The sequence below is a fragment of the Mercurialis annua genome, linkage group LG3 (assembly GCF_937616625.2).
Source record: "Mercurialis annua linkage group LG3, ddMerAnnu1.2, whole genome shotgun sequence".
Taxonomy (NCBI): domain Eukaryota; kingdom Viridiplantae; phylum Streptophyta; class Magnoliopsida; order Malpighiales; family Euphorbiaceae; genus Mercurialis; species Mercurialis annua.
Window position 1 is genome coordinate 9,448,869 of NC_065572.1, and position 6,012 is coordinate 9,454,880.

At 24.9% G+C, this 6,012-nt stretch overlaps 1 long non-coding RNA gene across 1 annotated transcript; it reads right to left on the reverse strand.

The window, feature by feature from the left end:
* Positions 1–646: 646 nt before the first annotated feature.
* Positions 647–4,267, reverse strand: LOC126673885 (uncharacterized). Its single transcript, XR_007639390.2, has 3 exons — positions 3,937–4,267; positions 3,411–3,468; positions 647–1,133 (listed from the first exon to the last, which is right to left on the reverse strand). It is a non-coding gene; the product is annotated as an uncharacterized LOC126673885 (long non-coding RNA).
* Positions 4,268–6,012: the final 1,745 nt, after the last annotated feature.

Here is a 6,012-nt window from a genome sequence, read left to right on the forward strand (position 1 = left end):
GCTACTCGGTATAAGTTATACACCACCGTAAATTATAAAAAAATTAACACAATTCAAATATTTTCCGTTTAAAAATTATTAAAAGCAAACTTAACATTTGCACCCAACTTTTTCATTTTTGTTTATCAAGTAAACTATAGCATAACATGCTATATTTCTATCACATTCAAAACCTATGCAGAAGTTACTTCCATGCAATTGGAAACAGATTTGGAAAGATATGTTTCATGTATTGCACAATTTATTTATCCAATTGACGAATGTGTTATGAAAATTTCAAGCCGTCGCACTTTCTTTCTTGCATATAAGTCCATTCAATTCTATCATAAAGTTCACAAATTCAAATTCCAAAGATATTCATAAAAAAAAAAACAAACTTCAAAAATAGAGCCATAACAAAATTATATTTGCATTTATAGGAAGACTATATTGTCAAAATCGACTAATTGAATGAAACTCAGAAATTTACTTTAATAAAATTTGAAATTATAAAAAGTACGTGTATTAGCTTTTAGTTATAAATATAGAATCATATTTTCTTATTTGTCTCAATTGCAGATGACATATAATGTTGAGTTTAGTTTCATATTTGCAGTGTCTTTCTTATATATTTCAATACAGAAACTACATTGTAGTTAACCCATATTTTAAGACTACAAAAAGATGTCAAAATCATCTCACCATCTTCATCAAACCAGTGTTGTCAATTTAATTTTTCATATCTCTTGAATATTTCAGCATCAAAACATTACATCTTAGATCCTTATATTGCGGGTCATTTATCCGACTCTCAAACTATCGAAGCAGATTGCATATTCCTTATGCCACCAAATAGAAGATTAGCTAGTACCTGACATAATTAATATGAATACTATACTAATGGTAAATTTTTAAAAACATTTTTTCAAATAATATCTCCTGGAGATTAAAGAAGTAGCCTTACAAGTTATAAGACTGAAGCTGCATACACTCGACCAAGCTGGAGTCGTTGGAACTCAGTTGGCACCCTGTTGTATGTAATACTGCAATTCATTCTTAATCCGATTAAGGTACGACCATACTCCCTTACAATCTTTAAGATGTCAAAACTATTTCGAGACTCCGTCCCGCAATCCTCTGAAGGTCTTCATAATCTGAAGCAAACCAAATAGTAATTTATCTGATTTGTTTGTAAATCAACTTTTCCATACATATAGAATTTTACTTTTTCATCCATTAACATATATGACTTTAAACGTTACATAATCTATACTATATATAAAAGCACGGATGGGGGGGACAAGCACTTTTACGTAATAACCCTTTTTAATTTATAGCTAATTGATCACTTAAATAAAGGTTTTATAGTAATTTACCTTTTTCTATTTATTTAATAATTAATAATTAAATATATATAATTATTAGAGTCCTAACAGAACACAATTATTTCCGAACATGACTTGATTAAGGATTGTATTTGATATATACAACTCACACACGAATATTTTGTATTTGATATATACAGTTCAAGTATACATAAACACTATAAATTTTTAGATTGAATATAAATATAAATAGGGATTGCCTGTATAATTAGGGATATTTCACAAACTCTTCTCCATTAATAGTTTCGCTGATAATATGTGTTTCACGTACTGCTGTCGAAGAGAAGCCTAAAATTGATGAGCCCTCTGTGGCAGCTCCAGCCACCATTGCGTCCATACCTTTTTGGAGAGTAATAGCGTTGCGAAGGGTTAAAATTTGAAATTGAAAACTAAATTTGCAGCCCATATATGAATTTATGGGATTTAGGATATGAAACAGTATTAAAAAGATGGAGCCAATTATCAATGCTGGTGAGTTCAACTTTATTTATTCTTTTAGTTTGTTGTTTATGAGTGTATAAGGAATTGATTAAAAACTAAAGCTGAGATTATAAATGTGAGATTGTATTTTTAATAAATTAAAGTATGTATTAATATCTTTTTGGTTAATTGATCGGAGTAGACATATAATTTAATTTAATTTAATTTAGTATATAATCGGTTTATGATTCATACTATTGGTGAGTTCAAATTTAATTTAATTTAATTTAATTTAATTTAGTGTATGAATATAATTTAATTTAATAAACTTTCGATATCAATTTTTATAAATTAAGTATATAATCGGTTTATGATTCAATGATTGGTCTGAAGATGAGATATTTACAGTATTTAACAAACACTCACATTTTATGATGTATGGGAGAAGACAATTATTAAAATTACGGATAATTTTGTGAACAAATAGGATTTGATTCTATGGGTTTTTATTATTATTTCGCTGTAATTTTGCTTTTTAAATTGGAGAAGAAAATAATATCCAAGGTGTAGAGTTATTATGGTTCTGATGAACAAAAGATTGATATTGCTATTATTTGGTAATGACATTATCAGATTTTTCTTAAACTTTTTATGTTTGTATTCATCGAAAAAAAATTGTATTCTCCTATATTTTTTATATTTGTATCCACTGCATGCACTAAATTTAACACATAATTCAGTTTTCACTCCAATATAAAATGTTATATTACATGACAAACCCTTAATTGTTTAACTAATTTTTAATCTACATGCAACAAACATTTAGTATAAAGTCTTCATAATTTAAAGACTTTTATAATTATCAAAAAGAAAAATTAAATTTTTTTATAAAAAAGATAACAAAAATAAATGCATATATATGTGGTTAACAAGCACACGTTTAATAATAGAAAAAGGATATCAATATACTAATAATTATAAAAACAATTCATATATCACAAATGTATGTGATGAATATATAACGTATCAAAAATTATGATGAGTAATCTACATCTATACTATATATAAAAGCACGGATGGAGGGAGTGGACAGACAAATTTACAATAATATCCTTTTCATTATATAAAATTTAATTATTTATTAAAAACTATTAAAATAATTATTAGAGTTAGAGTATTAACTAAAATAGACTACTATGTTAAGATAAATTAGAGTACTAACTAAAATAAACTATTATGTTAAGATAATTATCTAAAATACTAATTGAAATATACTACTTTAACTATCTAATAAAACTATTCTAATTATTATTTAATCATATAGAATTCAAAATAAGATAAACTATTCTGATAAATTACTATTTTAATTACTATTTTATATTTTCTATTAAAATATAATATAATTAAAAAATTTGGGTATTAATTCAACATAACAAGATATACTATTACAAATTAACTACTGTTTCAAATTATGTTTGATAATTTGACGAGTTACACTACGAGCCACGTGTGAAACACGTAAAGCAAAACTAGTCTATATAAAAACATAAATTAAACCTAAAAACACAAAAACAAACTTTAATTGAAGTGAAATAAAAAAACAAACTATAAAAAATTATATAATACCTCTAAATTAAAGCTAGCAATTGCCACATTCCTTGCAATCTACGTGGCCATCATATATCTAATGATAGAAAAAATCAAACTTCAGATCTACTTTTTTTTTAGAATTAGTATTTTTAATTGTCTGTCAAGAAATTAACCCGAAAATATTCGATTTCTTGTAGAGTTATTTAGCGGAGGACAACAAATATGATCTTTGCCAATTCCTATACAATATTTCATGGCCATACGGCAGTACCAATTCTGGAATATTGATGAACTTGTTACTAATATAGAAGGCAGCAAAGAATATTCAAATAAGCAACACCTGTTGAATTCTACTGCCAATATGGCGATTAGCTAAAAAACTTCAGAAATCATGTGATCCAAGATGTAGTGCAAAATAGGTTTGTAGCCGTGATTTAATTTTATTTTGCAATCTGAATTTATGTCATAGATTTTGGATCTTTAAATAAATTAAACCTAATAACACAATAACGAACTTAAATTAAAGTAAAATAAAAAAAACTTTAAAAAACTTATATAATACCTCTAAATTAAAGCTAGTTGTTGCCACTTTCCTCGCATCGTACGTCGCCATCTGATGATAGAAAAAAAAAACAAACTTCAGATTGTAATAATCAAATCACAATAACTGAAAACTGGATGGAGACGAAGATAAATCACTTGAGCATATATTAACACAAACGAAAACACTTTTCCTAATAACAAATTGAGAAACATTCAAACAATCTTAATGAGCAAAAACAAAATCCTATCGGCTAGAAATCATGACGGAAAATGAGTATTAAGATTAAACCCTAGCCGCTGGAATCCACAACTAAAAAAATGAACATTGAATCGATATTTATACTAAAGAAAGTTATGATACTAATCTAATTGAAATAATTAAATTAAAATTAGTATTTTAAAAAAAATTGGGAAGTGATTAGGTAGTTTATATGGATTAGGATTTTAAAGGCTATGATACAAATCTAATTAATATAATTAAATTAAAATTAGTATTTTAAAAAATGTGGGAACTGCTAAGAATGCTTTATTTGGTGAGAATCAATGAGAGGGCTCCGTTTTGTCCTCTCAATTATATAAGTACTAGTCGTAAGCTCGCGCATTTGCGCAAACTCAAATTAATATTTAAATTAAAAATTTAATTTATATTACATTTCTTATTAAATTTGTTTTTATAATCAATGAAACTAATAAAAAGTTTAATCTCACAAAATTTATTTTATTATATTTGATTTTAGTCTAAATTAGTTTTAATAATTGATAATTTTATAATATTCAAGTAATTCTACTAAAAAATAATAATGTATATCCAATTTTATAAAATTAAATCGAAAAATAAAAATACCGATGATGGAAAGATATACACGAATATAACATATCGTGATTGCATGTAAGAGCATTAGTTGTTGATGTATATAGAGTGATCCAATCCAATTGCTAATTATTGTACCAGATGTAAGTGTTATAAATAAACGGTTTAGCTATGCTATTGAGTAATAAAATATGAAATTATGGTAATACATAAAAATCATCAATCTACATTAAATTTGGTGCAAGTTACATCTAATTCTAGTTGTAAATGCATTAAAGAAACACATTTGAAATAGAATATTGAAGAATGTTACCATGTTTAGCCATCTATGTCTGCACTTTTTCTTCTAACACAACAATTCGTTGTTTATAAAATATGTCGGTGAATAGCTAATTTTATGATTTAACTAAAACTCAAACTAATCAATACACAAGTAAAAATTTGAAAAAAAATAGGGTTTAAGTTTTGTGGATGAATATATCTCTACTTTATTTGATATATATCTACTAAATTGAAAATTAATGACAATTATTTAATGTAATAATTTTATTAATAAAATAAATAAGTAGTTTTTTAAATTGGGAACTAATAAAAGAGGAATTAAATTTATATGTAATTTATATTATGATAATAATAAAAATATATAAATAATTCTTAAAATTCGTAAATTATAATGTGCCACTTGTTGTGCTAAAATTTGAATTGGGGTTTTTCTCACTTCTTGTGGTTCAATATATATATTAATATTAATTCATTAAAAAATCCTAAAAACTAAAAAAATTATTTGTGAAATAACAAAATAAAAATCTATTCTAACAAAATTTAATAGTGAAATATATTTTTAAATATTTTTGTACCAGATTTTTTGTTATAAATGACTTTCTTTTGTTTATTTAGAAAGGAATAATTAAACAATTGAAAAAAATTGTCATCTATTATATGATTCCTTATGATACAAATAATAAATATAAAAAGTTGTTTCGTGATTTTCAAAAACAAAATGAATCTGATTGAAGAAGTCGGTAAACAGGCAAAAATATAAAGAAAAATCAATAAAAATTAATACTCTTTCCGTCCCAAAACAATAGTCCATTTTCTCATTTTCACACAGTTTAAGAAACACAATTGATGCTCTAACTTTTAACAACTTTATTCTCATTTTTTCTATCATACCCTCATTAAATATTATGTCTAATTTATATTTTAGGCTAATGGAAATAAATGATAGATATTAAATAAGGGTAAAATGAAAAAATCAACACTTTAAATTGTGATTACAAAGAA